General features: G+C 45.5%; 1 pseudogene; it reads right to left on the bottom strand.

Annotated features, from left to right (window-relative positions):
- Window positions 1-1,387: 1,387 nt before the first annotated feature.
- Window positions 1,388-19,793, bottom strand: part of LOC111969910 (inositol hexakisphosphate kinase 2-like) — a 33,386-nt pseudogene continuing 14,980 nt past the window's right edge.

The raw sequence follows: 19,793 nt of genomic DNA, 5'->3' as shown, positions 1-19,793 counted from the left end.
TGCCTCATGATGCCATCTATTTTGTGAAGTGCACCAGTCCCTCCTGCAGCAAAGCACCCCCACAACATGATGCTGCCACCCCCGTGCTTCACGGTTGGGATGGTGTTCTTCGGCTTGCAAGCCTCTCCCTTTTTCCTCCAAAAATAACGATGGTCATTATGGCCAAACAGTTCTTATTTTGTTTCATCAGACCAGAGGACATTTCTCCAAAAAGTATGATCTTTGTCCCCATGTGCAGTTGCAAATCGTAGTCTGTTATTTATGGCGGTTTTGGAGCAGTGGGTTCTTCCTTGCAGAGCGGCCTTTCGGGTTATGTCGATATAGGACTCGTTTTACTGTGGATATAGAAACATTTGTACCTGTTCCCTCCAGCATCTTCACAAGGTCCTCTGCTGTTGTCCTGGGATTGATTTGCACTTTTCGCACCAAAATACGTTCATCTGTAGGAGACAGAACGCGTCTCCTTCCTGAGCGGTATGACAGCTGCGTGGTCCCATGGTGTTTATACTTGCGTACTATTGTTTGTACAGATGAACGTGGTACCTTCAGGCATTTTCCAAGCTGTTTAAAGGGACAGTCAATTTAGTGTATGTAAACTTCTGACCCACTGGAATTGTGATACAGTGAATTATAAGTGAAATAATCTGTCTGTAAACAATTGTTGGAAAAATTACTTGTGTCATGCACAAAGTAGAACCTGTCTCTTATACACATCTAGATGTGTATAAGAGACAGGTTGTAGCAGCTTCACAAGGTCCTTTGCTGTTGTTCTGGGATTGATTTGCACTTTTCGCACCAAAATACGTTCATCTGTAGGAGACAGAACGCGTCTCCTTCCTGAGCGGTATGACAGCTGCGTGGTCCCATGGTGTTTATACTTGCGTGCTATTGTTTGTACAGATGAACGTGGTACCTTCAGGCATTTTCCAAGCTGTTTAAAGGGACAGTCAATTTAGTGTATGTAAACTTCTGACCCACTGGAATTGTGATACAGTGAATTATAAGTGAAATAATCTGTCTGTAAACAATTGTTGGAAAAATTACTTGTGTCATGCACAAAGTAGATGTCCTAACCGACTTGCCAAAACTATAGTTTGTTAACAAGAAATTTGTGGAGTGGTTGAAAAACAAGTTTTAATGACTCCAACCTAAGTGTCTGTAAACTTCCGGCTTCAACTGTACCTGAACATGTCAAATAATAATAGTAATTAATATTATTCTAACAAAATTAATAATATACAATAACATACAATTATTTAAATTTTATTTAAGAAACATGTCAAATAAATAAAGACATAGTCCCTGTATGTAATCTAATTGCTATCTGAATATACCATAGTATATTCTATGAATGCAAAAGGAGAAGAATAGAGAGTGGCAAAATAAACTGGTTTAGAAGAAAAATGGAAGATGAGATGTTTTCTCTTTCCTCTCATCAACTTTAATATTTCACACACATACAGCAGTTTCTCTGTTTGCTTTTTCAAATACATCTGCCCGATCAGTAGCACACATCAAAATAAGTGCATGTGTGTGTGTGTGCTTGCATAAGGCAGGCACCTTTACACAGTTGGAATCCATGCTTGCAGTCTTGGACTTKATTTCAAACTTCCTTGTGTGCCTTTTTCCCAAAATAAATAACTGGGTAAAATAACCAACTTCGTAATAGGTAACAGAGTAAGCAGATAATGGCGACAACTCACTGAGTCAACTAAAGAAGATTGCAAATGTCTCTTCAAATGTAACCTTCATGGCCCTTTGTATCCCTTATGGATACAAACAAAAACACCCAAATGAAGGACTCCTGTGGAAAAACTGGCTACAGCAATGTTCAGTGTGCCCCTATGGCCAGCCTCTGTAGTCCAGTGTGCTGCTTCTTCTATGAGTCCAAAAGAGAGAAGAGAAACTGTGTGTGTGTGTTTTAGTCTGTGCAGTGGTCCTCCAGCTGGGATATGATGGTGATGAGGTTCTGCAGACCGAAGATGTAGCCACTGTCCTGGCCCTCGTGCACCACACTGTCCTCCACATAGTCAGGGCACGTGGTGTGGGCAAAGTCAATCATCCTCACGTCCACCGCCGGGCCAGGGCCTGTATCAGATCGGGCTGCCAGACGTCCACCACCAGTGCTACCACTGCTACTGCTGCGGGGAAACACAAACGCACTTGCCTCTTCATCTTTCTTCACTTCCTCCTCTTCTTCCTCCTCAGACAGACCGTCCTCGGGGCCTCTGCGTGCGTGTGTGCGGGGTGGCTCACCGTCYTAGATGATGAGCAGGGAGGAGGAATAGAAGCGGTAGGACTCACAGCCCTCCAGAGCTGCCTGCATCTCCCTGAGCCTCCGCAGCACCGGGGAGAGCAGCTCACGCCGCAGACGCCGCCCGTCATGGAAGAACTGGAACAGAGCCTCCTTGAAGCCCGACAGGGTTAGTTTACGCCCAATGTACTTATCCATGAACATGAGCTGACCCGAATCTGACTGGTATACCTGAGAGKGAGGTAGGAGATGGAGGGGTTCAGAAACACATTTCTTCCCTTTCATTCTGAACTACAACTAAGCTATGCCTCCCCAATATATAATTTCAGACTCTTCAATTCTGCCCCATRCCCATCAATAACACAAGTTAACATTGTGCCCACCTGCATGCCACAGAGGCGTACTCCGATGGAGGCTGAGGTGCTTTGCTGGCACTTGCGGATTTGCATGACCTTCTTCTCCTCGGACACGTTGTCACCGTGCTGCCGCGTGCCCATCTTCAGGTCCAGCACGCACGGAACCGCGTGACGCCACGTCAGGTTCTCCAGCAYGATGAATTCTGGGAAGGGGTCCTGAGTCAAGGAGCCTCTGGTTACAGGAGAATCACATCATATTCCTAATGCACCTGGTTGGAGACTTAACTCTCCGCTAATGTAGTAGGAAGACCTGAATCCCTATCAGCAGACACTAATTCATCAGATGGACCGGACACCAATCCATCTTGAGCCTTTCCTCACATCAATACACTTCACTTACAAATACACAGATGTCACAAGTGGATTATCTGTGAGATTGTAAYGCTACTTTGGGCACAAGATTCTGCAGAMTGAAGAAATAGGCAGTAGCACACAGTAATACGTTTAGGTACAGTTCATGGACAAACTTTGCAGGCAGGTGCAGGATGGCCTGATGTTCAAAGTGGTTGTTCCACGCTGAAAGGATACTGTACTGGTTGTGGTGCTTGGCGTTCTCCTTCATCCTCTGCAGGTGTTTTTGTTGGAGTTTGAGTCTCCAGGGGTTGTGTTGGATGGCGTTTCTGCTTCCCAAAGGCACCTCCTCCTGCTGCAGCCACMCCAACACCTCCCCCTCGGGCTTATGACTGGGGGAAATAGGAAGAGAGGGGAGTCAGGAGGGGTGGAGAGCATCAAGCTTACATTCTAGAACCTACAATGTGTCTCAACATACAGGTAACAGGTAACTTCCAAAATAAAGGAAAATGTGCGATACAAAGTATCTTGAAAGCAGGTGCTTCCACACAGGCATGGTTCCTGAGTATATTAAGCAATTAACTTCCCCATCATGGGCGGCTGGTAGCCTAGTGGTTAGAACGTTGGACTAGTAACCGAAAGGTTGCAAGATCGAATCCCAAAGCTGACAAGGTGAAAATCTGTCGTTCTGCCCCTGAACAAGGCAGTTAACCCACTGTTTGTTCTTAACTGACTTGCCTAGTTAAATAAGGGTAAAATAAACATGTTTATGGTCATGTATAAAAATGCCCAGTTGCTCATTATTTTGACTAGAAGAGATCTCAGTGACTTTAAAAGAGGGGTCTTAAATGACCATTGGGGTTTTAAAGTGTGTATTTGTCTCAGTCACCAGTTAACCTGTATGTCTCTTTATTGGTGTATCTCTGTAACAGTGTTTCAGMTGCATCCGTCTCTCTCTCTCGTCTCTCACCTCTTGTCCTTGTCTTTGCGTGAGTCCAGCAGACTCTGGGCAGACAGCTGCTTGATGCCCCACTGGAGCATCTTGCTGTTGGGCTCGCCATTGACCGATGGGTCTATATTCTCCAGGTCCCCCACCCCAGAGTCACTTTGCAGGGGATACGCTATGAGACACAGGTTGCCCTCCTCATCCTCCTCAAAATTCACAGATACCACACCTGAGGGACAGAGAGAGACAACAACAACAAAAACGGTAAGACATCAAACTCGTAGAAATAGCAAAGCAATGGTTATTTTGARTCTCTCTCTCTGTAATACTGTATTTGAATTCCCAAGCAGGAAATAGAATAAACTGGGAAGTATTTTTCTGGGCAATTCCACGGTAACAGAATTGCGCTGAGACTAAGATTTTTCAKTMAAAATATATGCCAAACAAAAACCATTGACTTCAAAGTTAAACAAACCATACAACTCACAAGGACTACTTTTAACACTTTACACTGAAGACTTTACAAAAACACGTTTACTGGGAGAACTGTGCAGATTCAACGTTTGGTAACAGAATTCCGGTAAATCTCCCTCAGTTTTTTATGTGACCACGTTTTCCAAAAACTCTGAATGTCATTCTCTTCATGGTGATGTTTCCTAAATAGGTACACAAAGGTATAAATATGCATAATCCTCCTTTGCATATTTGGGTATTATTCTACACACTATTTGGGTATAGCTCTGCCCCCAAACTAGAACAAATTTGTTTGGTTTCCATCCAACCTTTTTATGCAAGCAAAGTACATGTCGGATAAAAAATGTCACGACAGGCCTGGTGGAAACAGCAAATTTGTGGGTGGGATCTTTTTSTGTCGGTAAAATGAATGATGCGAGAAATGATGGTGGAAATATTATATTGATATAATAACCATAATATCAAAGTAAACGTGGAGTCACACGATATTGTGTGGTCCTCCCACTARGACTTTGGGAAAGCATGCAGTTTATTAGGCTACAGATTAAATAAGATATGTGTTGAAAGTGCACAGTGACGAGCTTGACGCTCCTTTCCAATAAATATCGAGGGTCTTATTCTGATGATCGACGCGTGGCTGCCGTTTGACAAATATAAATKATCTCGTACTCYTCATGTAGGTAGCCTGCCCGCAATGTATCTGTGAGCTGTTGTCTAGAGCACACGGCCAAGACCAGAGATTCACTATATAAACGCAACATTTCCTCTGACAAAACTATCAGTGGAGTTTAAATTCAATGGAAACCCATTGTATTTTTTATTCGGGAACATGTGAATGTAACCGCAAAAGGTATTTATATGTGCACTATGTCATCGCATAACGACTGTTATCTGCAACAAGTCAATTTGATTGAAACATCTCTGGTGGGAAAATGTGCATATTGTTTTTGTGGATTTTAGAATATCAAAATCAGTCACCAATTGGATGGAAACCTTGCTAGTAGAGTCTATGTTTCACAAGTTTGGACATCAAAGTACAGCACAGTAGAGCTCAGTAGAGTAGCCAGTACAGTATAGTTCTGTACCGTAGAGTACAATACATTGTACTGTCCTCTACTCGTGTGTTCTACTGAACTCTACAATACTGTACTGAACTCTAATTTTCTTTACTGTACTTTAATGTGCTGTACTGTCCAAACTTGTGAACCCAATTGTGGTCATGAGAGAGACCAAATTAGATATCTGGGTTTACTTATTTACTTATTCCAATTTTTTGGGATGGAAAATAGATTTCCAATCTAAAAAAGATATAGTCTTAGCTTTCATTTGACATGACACTATGAACTTCACATATTGGTGCTCAATGATCCTTTTACATGCAAATGACGTCTCTTACCCCCAACCCTTCTTACTCTCCTGCCTTTCTAAAGTTCCAGAGCTGTCTGCCCTGGTGTCTCTCAACCTGATAGAGATCAAAGGTCCTGGACACCTCCATAACAAACATACACACAGATCTCCCAACTCGGATCTTGAGCAAGCGAGAGAGAAAGAGCAATGGAGATATGGGGCTTGGGGAAATCAAATTGAGGCTGTGTCTATCTGGAAATCTTGTTTATATTTGTGTACAGTATGCTGTTGTGTAAACACACACACACTCCCAATATTATACTATCAATCATGCAGAAAAGGAAAGTCACTCCGAACACAAACCACCAAAGCTCGAGCAGATGCAATCAAAAATGCTATTGATTTGAATTGATTTAAACTGGTTTATCAAACCATTATAGCAGTAATATTATTAAACAGTAGACGACAGAGCAACATTTTTAAAAACATCTTAAAAACACCATAGAGTACCAACAAACACAAATCATGTAAACCTATGCATATTGCCTTACWACAACTTGTGCAATAAGAMAARAGAACAGCAGCATGCACAGTTTGCAGTCTCTGTAGATGGACCAGATGGATGAAGTGAAAGCCTATTTCAGCCACTCAATCTCTCACGCCATTCTACCCATCCCGCAAGTGCATCATTCTAACCCCCCTCTCTCATGAGTCATGCCCCACCCTACCCTATCCAGAATCATCCCACRTCTCTCACCCAGCCACCCCACCTCTCTGTGGGGATGCATAGGACACAACAGCTGCAAATATTAACATGGAAAGGTACTGTAGCTCAAAGGGAAGATTGAAGATAGAAAAGGGAGATACAGACTGGGATGAATTGGATCTCCTCTTCCTTGTGTACACACACAGGTTCACCTTTCACTTGTCTGTCAGGGACTAAAGACAAACAGCTGCAGTGAACCATAACACAGTGTTAGATAACCCACTGTTAAAGGGCTAGACAGTGGAGGGGAGACGCAGCACTTGTGGTCGAAGGGGAGAGTTAACCAGATTCGGAGGACTTTAGGACCCTGCAGGTCCACACTGCKTTCTGAATCTCAAGCCTTAGATACTGATGTCATGGTATGACAGATTCACCCCTCTCCTGTTAGAATGCATATTTGTGTGTGTGTGCAACTAAACCTGTCTTCAGTTAATGCATACTATACTACATTCTACCTGCTCTGCATGCTCTCTGGGCAGAGAAACACAGCTCCAACCTGTTTCTGTGTGACTGCACAAAGGGGCAGGGCAGGACACCCTGGTGGTGCTCCAATGCTACAGCGCCCTCCTGTGGCCAGGTCCAATAGCACCTGCTACCACACAGCATCCTGGCTGGCCTGCAAAGTCCTACCCTGGGCCTTGGAGAATTTACAAAACCCACCTGATCCTTCTGTGGAGGGGCACAGTCAGACTTCCTGAAAACACCCTAAAACCGTGGGCTTACATGGACTGTGAATAATGAAAATTGCATAGAAAAAAATGCATGCACCTGCAATAACCTACCCTCTTTTCCAACCGCCTTCCATACCAATCAAGAGATAGTGAGAGAGAGGATGGAATATGGAAAAAGAGAGAGAACACAGCAGCACAACATTAGCCCAGTCACACAGTAGATGGATGCGGTGGAGGTTGGGGTTAGGAAAYGGAAAGGGGGATGCATTCAACTGAAATGTGTCTTCCGGGGTAGTCTCTTACCTCTGTACTGGGGGGTGAACTTCCTCATGGCGCTGGGTAGGCTCTTGTAGAACTGGTGCTCTCGGGGGATGAGGGGCTTGCAGATAGTCTGCTCCCCGAAACGCAGCACGCAGCAGTGGCCCCCCACCTGGTGCATGAAGGGCTCAAGCGGGACCCCTTTCTCCAGATAGTGTTGTAGCTGCTGCTGCGTCTGCTGCTGCTTGGCCTGCATGGTCTGAGCCTCCATGACCGGACTCATCCTCCACTGACCCTGAGTACTGCGACGCCACATGCATTAGTCTCCCTCCTCAGGGGGACAGTGCAGCAGGGCCGCAACGGGACAGTCGGACAACCACACGCAGGCCGCTGGGTATGATGATGTTGTTGTCATTTATTTTGATCCCTCCTTTTCTTTGGTTCCCTCAGAGGAGGCTGTGATTATCTCTCCTCTGTGCAGGAGGGATTTTGCAAGACAAAAACAAAGAGGGAAGTAGGAAGAGAGAGAAATATCATCTCGGCGTTTGTTGATCTTAAATCCCTTTTTTCCTCCTGGCCTTAGAAAGTAGGTGGCAGAGAMGTGTAGGAACAGACAGTCCTTTGTGTCCTGAGGTTAAAAGGAAGGTTTGCACAGCTGCTTCTGCTTTCCAGAGTCTGGTCTGCCTGACTCCACTGAAACCCTCCTGACACTGACAGCCTGCACTTGCTCTGACTGGTAACTCTCACAAGCACAAACACAGACCCGCCCACTCAGCCCACTTCCACCAATCACAAGCAGGAGCAGGTTGTTGGGTGGTAACCCTTCGAGGGAAGAGAGCGTGCAAACAAAGAGGGATGGAGGGGGCTTGGGGAGYGGAGAGAGAAAAAAGGAAAGAAGCAGAAAAACAGAGTCTGAGGAGGGATGAGCTGAACTGAACTCAGCTATTTCTCTCTGTGTAACAGACGTGTTTTAACCTTAACAACCTCACACAACAAACTGCATTTCCTCATTCAGACCAACAACTGAGAGGGTGAGACTGGTGATAAYATAATGCAGAACCAGTGCCCACATATTGGCTACTGCCATTTGACATTCGCAAAGACAGAATGCCACAAACACACTCGTAAACACAGTAACAATGAGTTTTCAATCAGAGAAATAACCTTGAGAGCAACAGAATGTTGATTATGGAACAAACAGCGGTCTGGTATGATGTAAATAACGGTATCCGTTAAGGTGAAGGTAGTCTTGAGGGCAAAATAGAACATGGAATAAAACAGTGTTGTTCTCGTCCAGTTTACTCTGCAGATAAACTGTCAACATTGCCTCAGCTACTAGCTAGGCATAACATGCTAACTGGGGGCCCTGTACAGCAGAAAGAGTCCGTGGATAGAAAGGGAGCAACAGAAAGAGAGGAGATGGGGTTCTTGTGTTTCCTGAGCTGCAAYATGCGGACTGTAATCCTTCCCTTCTTGAAACAGATTAGCGTAGGCTACCACAAAGGGAGAACATACCAACTCCTCATTCACAGAATGGCCAGTCACTACAGGACAGGTAGGGAGTGTGCGTGTGTGTGTGTGTGTGTCTGGCCCAGTGGCAGAGGAGAAGATTTACACTGGCTTGTTCTCCTGAGACCACAGGCAGCAGCAGCAATCCCCAAATCTCTCTAACCCAGCCTCCTGGAACACTCCAGGGAGGAAATGGGCCACAGGAAGAAAGAAAAGGAACTAAAACACACAGACAAACAGAGGCTGACGCCACAGGGCACAAAGGGACTATCAGGTAGGCATTAACTCCTTGCCACCCTCATTGGCACCACACACCCACTGCCTCAGACACACGCATTACCCAACACTGATATAGCAATACGTCTGACACTCTGGCCATGTCTTGACCATTCATCTCTGACCTGAACATTGGTCAATATCCATGCCAATGGTAGCCTATTGCCAGAAGACATGCTGACTTTGGCCTAAACTTTGCAGACACTTCTACGACTTTAGGGAGGGGCACAGGAATGTCAGAGAGGAAGAGAGAGGGGCCTGTAACCTTGCTATAGAGCAGTAAAGCAAGGTRGTTGGCCGTTAGTGAGGTGGGTAGAGCATTAAACAGCGTGTTCCTGAAGTATGTGCCAGAGGGACACAGAGACACAGAGATCCCCTGACAGACCAGGCCATAGGCTGAGAACCAATAAGAACAGCGGGGCAGTCCTTTTCACCTCCACACATCTCCATAAAACGCACACACAGAGATGTCAGACACAGTCCCAAATGACACGTCTTGCCAATAATGTCTGACTTCCTGGCAAATAACATTCTCACAATAATAGTTATTGCCAGCACTGAAGAGAAGTGCACTTTGGCCTGAACTTGAGAGACTTGCAAGACTTTAGGCAGTGCTACAACAATGGACCCATTTTTGAGGGAAATATCCCCAGGAGTGGTGGGGCAGTATAGCATGCGGTGGGTGAAAGGTGGGTAAGGTTTGTTTCATGCCCACGTCATGCCAGGGCAAGGTCAGTTCCAGGCATTAGATACATAAGCGAACTCAGTCTGGGTSTCAACTTACTGTTGAGAGTAAGAAGAGTAGAATACACCAGCTGCAATTTCGAAATTTGGTTGTGCATCAGCAGTTTTCCTCTTGTTATGTCAGTCACTCAATTAGCCATGACAGCTAACAAGTTTTTGATTGGTCAATTAGTCTAGTAGCTAGCCAGCTAAACTTGTACTAATCATGGCTGAATACCGACGGGCACGTGTACAGGGACCTTGACCTCCAGGGGGCCCCCGTTTTGCTGGTGGCACAGAGCTTCTCATTTCTCCTAAGTGGAGATTTTCTCTTTTCTCCCTCAATCACKWGTCCATCTCCTCATTTGAATTCCATACTGTCACAAGCTTAACATTGTTGCCAWCTATCGCCCACCAGGTGTCTTTAGAGAGTTCCTCAATGAGCTTGACACCTTGATAAGCTCATTTCCTGATGATGGCCCACTGCTCATCGTACTGGCCGACTTCAACCTCCCGACGTCTGCCTTCGATTKATTTCTTTCCACCTCTTGCTTTCCCCTCCTTGCCTCTTTTGACTTCCCCKTTTCCCAGTCCCCTCCCACTCACAAGGCAGGCAAAAGGCTTGACCTCATCTTTACAAGAGGCTGTTCACCTACTAATCTCGCTGCAACCCCCCTCCAGGTCTACTACTTTGTTTCCTTTTCTGTCTCACTCTCCTCCAACCCTACCCACTCAGACCCTACACAATGGTCATGCGTCATCTCAGTCTTCGCTGTCTTCGCTCTCTCTCTCCCACTACTCTCTTCTATTATCTCTCCTTCTCCTTCTCCCTTCTGTCTCCTGATTCTGCCTCCTCGACCCTACTCTCCTCCCTTTCCGCATCCCATGACTCGCACTGTCCCCTTTCCTCCCGGAAGGCTCTGCCCTCCCCTCCTGCTCCGCGGCTGAGTGACTCATTGTGAGCTTACAGAACAGGGCTGCGGGCAGCTGAAAATGAAGGAAAACTACATTTATGGAGGACCTATCATCCTTTCACTRCCTCCTCTCTACCTTCTCTTCCTCTATATCCGCTGCTAAAGCCACTTTCTATCACTCTAAATGTCAAGATTCTGCCTAAAACCTAGTAAACTATTTTCCAACTTCTACTCGCTCCTTAAACCTCCACCACCTCGCTCCTCACTTTGAAAAGAAAGTTGACAACATCCACCCACACAACTCCCCTACCCATTGACCTCTTTCTCCCCTCTCTATCCAGATAGAATCCTGCGACTAGTGAGGTCCGTCCGCCCAACAACCTGCCCACTCGACCCCATCCCTTCCTCCCTTCTTCAGACCATCTCTGGAGACCCTCTCCCATTCTTCACTTCCCTCATCAACTCATTCTGACCACCGGCTGCGTTCCCTCTGACTTCAAAACTGCCAGAGTCGCTCCCCTCCTCAAGAAACCAACAATCAACCCTTCTGACATCAAAAACTACAGACCGGTATCTCTTCTTTCTTTTCTTTCCAAAACACTTGAGTGTGCTGTCTCTGACCAACTCTCTCGCTATCCCTTTCAGAATGATCTTCTTGACCCTAACCAGTCATGCTTCAATACGGGTCACTGAACCAAGACGGCTCTCCTCTGTGTCATGGAGGCTCTGCCAAAGCTGACTCTCTCTCCTCTGACCTCATCCTCATAGACATTGTGAACCATCAGATCCTCTTCTCCAGCCTCTCAGAGCTGGTCGTCGCAGGCTCTGCTCACTATTGGATTGTGTCTTACCTGGCAGGCAGTTCCTACCAGGTGCCTTGGAGAGGATCTGTGTCTGCATCAAGTACTCTCACGAAASGCTGTCCCTCAGGACTCGGTTCTAGGCCCTCTCCTCTTCTCTCTATACACCAAGTCCCCTCGGCGCCATCATATGGTTTCTCCTAATTGCTACTACTTTGCTCCTTCCCCCCTTCTGACACCCAGGTGGCGACACGCATCTCTGCYTGCCTGGAAGATATTTCAGCTCGGATGTCGGCCCACCACCTCAAAAAAACATTCAAGAAACGTTAAAGAAATGTTTTTTAAACGACCATACCAAAACTGCCCGCTCCAAGACCTTGGCATCAGGGTTGACAACTCCACAGTGTCACCCTACCAGAGTGCAAAMAACCTTGGCGTGACCCTGGACAACACCRTGACGTTCGCTGAAAATATCCAAGCAGTGTCTCACTCCTGCAGGTTCATGCTCTACAACAGTGCTCACCAACCATTTCTGAGTCAAGATCACTTTCAGTCAAAATGCAAGCCGAGATCTACCTCTTAGATTTTTTATTTCTATATGACTTAAACTTAAGCAACATGAATCTACTAAAAATAGTTCTGTAGCAATGAATTGCCTGGCCAATGTTGTTCTTCTCAGACTATTTTGAAATTATATTTAAAATGTAAGGTACATAATCACACTGGTAATAGATCATTTGTTGTATTACTTGTGAGGCACAGCTGAATGAGCATAATAATTAGCTTTTTATTATTTTACTCCACTGGGGAGAGGGAGATACTGTAGCAGCGGTAAGACTGTCACTGTCCCGCCACTCTCCCTCCCTCCTCTGAGAAAAGGGGACACAGACTTCCAGRTGCATTACTTCTGCCTCATGCACCATTTCATGTCGAGATAAAGTTAAATATTACTCAATATAAAAAAAGAGACAAGCCGCTAATAATAACAACAACGCAAGTTGATCAAAATTCATTGCAGCTGCAGTGCTTGCAGTAGCGTGAGTGGAAGTAGGGAGAATGCACATTTTATGGCTTATAAAAGTGTTGAACAAAGTGTTGAAAGTGCTGAATAACAACTTACCAATGAACTTACTCATAAAAACAGCAGCGCCTTGGCTGTATTTTTTGAGTCTCTCTCTAGTCATGGTTTTAAAAGTTTTTAAATCTCACAGTATCAACTTTGCTGTGCGCCCAAGGCTTCTTTTTACAGTCTATGGCTCGAGGAAACTGTGCCGARGTGGTGATCTGAGCTATCTGATTGGCCGGCGGTAGGCCCGTAGGTGCACTTGTTTTCTCTCTGGGCCTGCCGGGTAGGCGGAGTTCTACCTTAAGACAAAATGGTTCAAAATGGGAACGCGTTGCCTTCCCGGTGCTACGGCTGCTGAATCACGTGCACCTACCACCCCCTTTCTCGTTGTTTTTTTTACAGAACTGTTTGGTTGGTGACCACTGCTCTACAACATCCGCAGAGTACGACCCTACCTCACACAGGAAGCGGTACAGGTCCTAATCCAGGCACCTGTCATAGCCCTTCTGGACTGCTGCAACTTGCTGTTGGCTGGGCTCCCCGCTTGTGCCGCAGCCCGCCTTATGTTCAACCTTCCAAGTTCTCCCGTGTCACCCCACTACTCTGCACACTCCACTGGCTAGCTCACATCCACTACACTACCATGGTACTTCCCTACAGAGCAGCAAGAGGAACTGTCCCYCRCTACCTTCAGGCTATGCTCAAACCCTACACTCCCAACCTGACTACTCCYTTCTGCCACCACTGGTGTCTTGGCCCTCCCACCCCTATGGGGGGSCAGCTCCCGCTCAGCCTAGTCAAAGCTCTTTTCTGTCCTGGCACCCCAGTGGCGGAATCAGCTTACCCCTGAAGCTAGGACAGCAGAGTCCTACATCTGAAATCTAAAATAATCCCCCCCTCCAAAATATCAAATTGGCTTTCGTGAATTAACACTCACTTGACTTCCCCCCCTAGCACTAGCTACTAGCACTGACTTTGCTGATAACTACTTTATTGAAGAAAAATAAACTTTGACTGAGATATATGGTTGTCCCACCTATCTTAAGGAATGTCCTAATTGTAAGTCACTCTGGATAAGAGCGTCTGCTAAATGACTAAAATGTGAATGTAAAATGTTAATCATTCTCACTCAGATATCATACTAACATGGCATAAGTCGTGGTAAAATGTGTAGAAGAAAACTTGCTTTAAAACTGCAAGAATGTCTTTACACCCCATGGGAAATGTGTAGAATTTAAAAAGTACATTTTTCTCTCCGACATAAAGAGAGGAGACGCTAAAATGTTTTGCCTGCGAGGTGGGAGGCCCTCCAACCAAATCTCTCATAGGGCCCCCAAAAGGTTAGGGCTGGCCCTGGGCCAGGGGCACAGGCAAATTGGGCAGAGCAGAGCAGAGGAGGAACTGGAAGGGAGCTAATATGCAGGTGCTGAGTAACTTCAGACAGGAGAGGAGCTACTGTAGTAAACCTAGAGAGCAGCCTAGGGCTAAGAAGGACAGATTAACAAAGGCTGTAGCTCACATACAAGCAAGTTAACACTGTAGGCTAAATGCACCCATCAATCACAGTCACACACATCCCTCTGCAAAGGAAGGCAGGACTGAGCTTGACTCCACAACAACATCCTAGGCTATTTGCATATCTCTAGGAATTTGTGTTAGGCCTATCTTTTAAGTGCTTTAGAAGAGATTTAGAATGGAATCGATAGACTACAGGTTTAGTAGGTGTCTATGGCATCCCTAATATCACAATAACCCAGACTGACTGTACACAAGGACACACACACACAACAAACACAAACAAACACACACAGAACACCTCTGCTGGCCTGTCTTTTCCCCTCTCTCTGGGCTGGTGCATGGAGAAAGGCTCAGCTTGCTCACTTCAGTTTCAGCCTATTCCCCAGACAGACAGATCAGTTCAGATCCGAAACATGCACACTATTTACACACTAACCAGGTTTCCACCATTTCATGCGGATTAATTACCTGACGCATGAAAAAAGTCACGACCGGGCTGATGGAAACAGGAAATGCCGGTACAATTTTAACAATGTTTGACATGGTGAGATCTTTCTGTGTCGGTAAAATGTATTATGCGAGGAATGGCGATGGAAAGTCCTTTATGCACAAATACTGATATAATAACCATCATATCAAAGTAAACGTGAAGTCACGCGATGACATGRTGTGTGGTCCTCTCACTACAACTTGGAAAAGCATGCAAGTTATGATGAACTTCACAGGGTGGTGAAAGTGCAAGGTGATGAGCTTGATGCTCCTTTACAATAAATATCGAGGGTCTTATTCTGGTGACATGATGATTGATAATTAGCTGCCATTTGACTAATCAAAATAATCTCACTGTTATCAACAATAATTTCATCATGTAGGTAGCCTACCCGCACTGTATCTGCCAGCTGTTGGCTAGAGCACACGTGAAAGGACCAGAGTGGGCTCATTTGCTATATAACACAACAGTTTTTGTGATAAAACCATCAGTAGAGTTGAAAATGCGATGGAAACCCATTTCACTTAAAAAATATATTTGGTACATGGGAATGTATGCACAAAAGTTATTTTTATGTGCACTACGTCATCACGGACGGGATTTTAGCTGCAATGAGTTTCTTTGATGGAAACTCATTTCTGGTGGATTTTTTTGTGCATATTTTATAATATTTACATAGAAACACAGAAAATCTAGCTAATGACACTAAGTAGGGTCAGAATGCTTTATCTTTTGAATGTACAGTACCAACATTCTCTGTGCACGCTTAGAAACATGAACGGGCTACACACACTCACAGACGCTAAAGTTAACGTGAGAGGTAAAAGGTCCATAAACCAGAGTGCAACAGGTGTGACATTAGATCACTTCAGCCTACCTGACACAGCTGCATCACCTTGGCTACAGTCCACACACACTCATTCAAAAACACCACACACAGATGCATCCATCCTCTAAAAACTGTCCACGGCATGGATGGAATATTATCTTACTCARTCTGGAGATGGCAAGTTGCCAAAAGCGATGGCAACCTATTTGACTCACTTCTGAGGGCATCATGCCAAGGCTGGAGGCAAGCAMGAACTTAAAATCCCTCCCTAAATTGACTGAATCTAAATGGAATTCACCRCAACCCTGGATTTCTACAACACATCCGAAACCTTATCTCAACCAGTGTCCCAGCCTCCCTGGGGCCCATCCAAAGCCCCTGTTAATGTATTTTAATCTGAGCCACTGCAGTAGGTGAGTAACTCAGCTCTCTGACACAGATTGATTAGGAAGTGCCAAACACAGTGCAACCAGGACAGTAAAGCAGAGGGGCAGATATGCAGGTTGTGACCTTGTTAAGTAACAGCAGTGACACTGTGACAGWGTGTCAGTGATGAGGTCACTGAGGAGGAGTCCCACCCATCCTGGACCAGCCCATCTGGTTCCAGTCCAACAGCCTTTTCCTGTTCCTACCCTGACGTCATATACTGCAGGTAACCAGGAGAGCAGCATTACTGGCTTCAGCTAAGGCTATCTGGAATAGAGGACATACACCTCACTGTTCTTTGGAAGCAGTCCTAGGACCAAAATGTACTGAAAATCAGTGCCCTTCTCACAAGTTTGTTGATGACATTTTCTGAAAGTTTGGACATTTCTCACTCAAGAAGAGCACCTGAACACACTGATCAATGGTGTGTGTGCGACAGAGCCTTTTGTCACTAGGGGTGAATGGGTGTTGGCTCAACACCCCACTACCTGTGTCCAGTCAGTGTCCAGGAACCCAGAGAGCAGAATCTGTTCATAACAAGGCCAAGATCACAGGGATCTAGCCTAGCTGTCAAATGGGAGGATGATTTGTTTGTGTTTGAATGTTGAATCATGCTATTTCCATACAGTGGCCAGGGATGTTCAGCCTCAGAGCGTCTTTGGAAATGAAGGCCTTATCCACAGCATAGCCTGAGCCAGCAGGTCAATAGGATCGTCCTCTGTGGAGAGGCACAATGTGTGTGGACTGGAAGTGGGTGTGTAAGAGAACTTTGAGAARGTCAAGGAGTCCATTAGGATTAAACCAGGTGTCTCTTTCCTGACACCAGGGCATAGCTATTCAAAGGTTTCGTCAAGTTGGTGTACGTGTAGGCCTATGTTTGTCTGTGTGTCTGTCTGTGTACGAGCCTTCCTGAGATTTTCTCACCCAGAGCAGAGTGACGATCTCGTCTGACCAGACGTGCACATGCCTTTTGGTCTTGGCTCATCAACAATAAATAAACCCTCTCAATCATACACCTCTCACCTTAAATATCAGCAGTCACGCAGCTAAACACATGCTATTACAAAGTCTYAGAGGCCTGAGCGCTGACACAAACAAAGAAATGCCACCAACACTGACCAAAACATCCCATCTATTCACATAGCCCAGGATTGGCTCTCCTTAAGGCCCATGCACAATAAATACATGCACTTCACATTATCCTGCATGCATGTTGGGTCCTTAGTGCATGACCAGAAAAGGAGAGGCAGCAGTACAAGTAGCCTATCGACCCACCTACCTGAACCGGACTGCTCTGTATGAGACAGATAGTGACAGGACTAGTCTCAGGTAAACCAAAGGAAACCAACATGGAGAAGTGAAAGGTTTAAAAAGGGAAAAAGGGGCGATTAGTCTACTTCTCTGGAGAGAGGGAGAGAGAGAGAGAGAGAGAGGAGAGAGAGAGGGAGAGAGGGAGAGGGAGAGGGGGAGAGGGGAGAGAGAGAGAGGGAGAGGAGAGAGGGAGAGAGGGAGAGGGGGAGAGGGAGAGAGGGAGAGAGGGAGAGGAGAGGGAGAAGGGAGAGGAGAGGGGAGAGGAGGAGGGAGAGAAGGGAGAGGAGGGAAGAGAGGTGATGAGAGGGAGAGATGGGAGAGAGGGAGAGAGAGTGGGAGAAGAGGGAGAGAGGGAGAGGGAGAGGGAGAAGGGAGAGGGAGAAGGGAGAAAGGGAGAGGAGAGAAGAGAGAGAGAGAGAGAGAGGGAGAGGGAGAGGGAGAGAGAGGGAGAGGAGGGAGAGGAGAGGAGAGGGAGAAGGGAGAGGGAGAAGAGAGGGGAAGGGAGAGAGAGAGAAGGAGAGAGAGGAGAGAGAGGGAGAGGAGAGGGAGAGACGAGAGAGGGCGTTTCACGTGGACAACTTGTCTGGACAGCCTACTTGAGAGAAACTCAAGATTGGCTTTTAAAGTTTCACTTGGAAATATGATCATTATTAAAATAGGATATTTGATCTTTACAGGGTGACTGAGGGCTGGAATCTGCTGTCTCACCCTGGAAACGTAATACTTACTGTAAATTAAGATCCTACACGCACAGACACGCACACACACGCACACACAACGACACAACTAAAAGTAGCCAGACTTCTGACAGTTGAATAGAATATTYAGAAGCAGCAGTTGTCATTGGTGGTCTGATGTAGGGGGCGGGGRCTATTAGGTTCCTGCAAGTTCATGTTGATAATAATCAGTGAGAAGTGCATAATAAGTGTAGTGTGTGTGTGTGTTTTTAAAATAAGTATGATGCAGGCAGTGGATAGTTATTTGGGCAGTAGCACAGTGTATTTTGGTGTCATGACCAACAATTTGTCCCATGGCTCTGCAGTGCTTGTGTGCACGTGAGGGAGAATGTGACGCGTGTCTGCAGATCACAGAGGAACTCCTACCTGTCCTCTAATGTACCCCCCGSCCAAAACTATTTCCATCTGCATGCTGAATCACTATCACCCTCTCTCTGTTCCTATCCTCTCCACTCATGCTACCCCACATAATAAAATACTACAGTTTACTATAGAATACTACAGTACTTACAACAGAATTCTGTAGTAAACTGTAGCATACTGTAGAATACTATACACTGTAGTATCCCTCGATCGTGTGTATGCAGTGCTTAGTATAGAATTGTGTAGTATACTGTAGAATACTATAGCAAATACTACAGTATTATGCACACAAAAAAACACGTCAGTAAATAATACAGCATGTCCCCAAAAATACTACAGTAAATACTACAGACAGCAAAGACACTACAGTAAATACTATAGTATATACTGCTATTTTAACTACATCATTTATACTATAGTTTATACTATAGAATACTACAGTATTCACTGTCAGTCTGCAAAAACACTACAGTGAATACTATAGTATTTCAAACATAGTATACCCTATAGTATTTTTTCATGTGAGACTGCTTGGGCATTCTGTATAGAGTGCTGTAGAAAGGAAGAGCAGTGTCTGTGATGGATTGAAAGAATACAGACAGGGTGTCTGTCTGGCTGGCTGCTGAGGTGAGCTAGCCAGAAAGTGGATTGGGTGACTGGTCCGATGATGACCCCTGAGTGGGTGCTGATGGGGAACCTGGGCCTGGTCCAATGAATAGGCTACACCTGAGACCCACAGCGGAGATAGTGACAAAGCAGAGCACAATGGAAAAGTACTGCAGCCTGAGCCACACAACACCGTGATCTGACACACACATTCGGTACACACACACACACACACACACACACACACACACACACACACACACACACAGAAACAACCTGCTTACAGGCAGCTCAACAACTACAGATAAATACATAGAGAAGACACACAGAATGTGAAAATATGTGCAAAGCAAACAACATACTACAAGTAGACTAGGCAACAGATTCAGATCAGAACAGCTAAGAGATGTGCATTTTGCACAGACAGTTCCACATCGAAAACTAATCGAGAAAATAAGGTCTATGCCAATGAGTGGGGAGCTGGAATATGGTCAGCATGGGAGTGTGTCAGACTGATGATGAGAGCGTGAAGAGTAGGTCCAGTAATTTCTAGGCTTTTCTTTCTACCATTATCACGCTCCCACTCAATCCAACCCCTCTGTCCCCATTTAACCCCTTTACAATCCTACATCACTACTTGTACTTCCCTGCTTGCGCAATCTGAGACAAACTCCCCTTGATGCCCCAAATCCCTTCATGCTCTTCAACAGGCCACTCCCAAACAAAACTGCCTTCTATTTATAGTCACCAAAACAAGGAAAACTCCAAACCACACCTAATGCCTGCTCAGCTGTACAGAGAG

This window comes from Salvelinus sp. IW2-2015, linkage group LG11 (genome assembly GCF_002910315.2).
Source record: "Salvelinus sp. IW2-2015 linkage group LG11, ASM291031v2, whole genome shotgun sequence".
NCBI classification, from domain to species: domain Eukaryota; kingdom Metazoa; phylum Chordata; class Actinopteri; order Salmoniformes; family Salmonidae; genus Salvelinus; species Salvelinus sp. IW2-2015.
The sequence above is the reverse complement of the archived record's forward strand: the minus strand, read 5'-3'. Positions and strand labels throughout refer to the sequence as shown.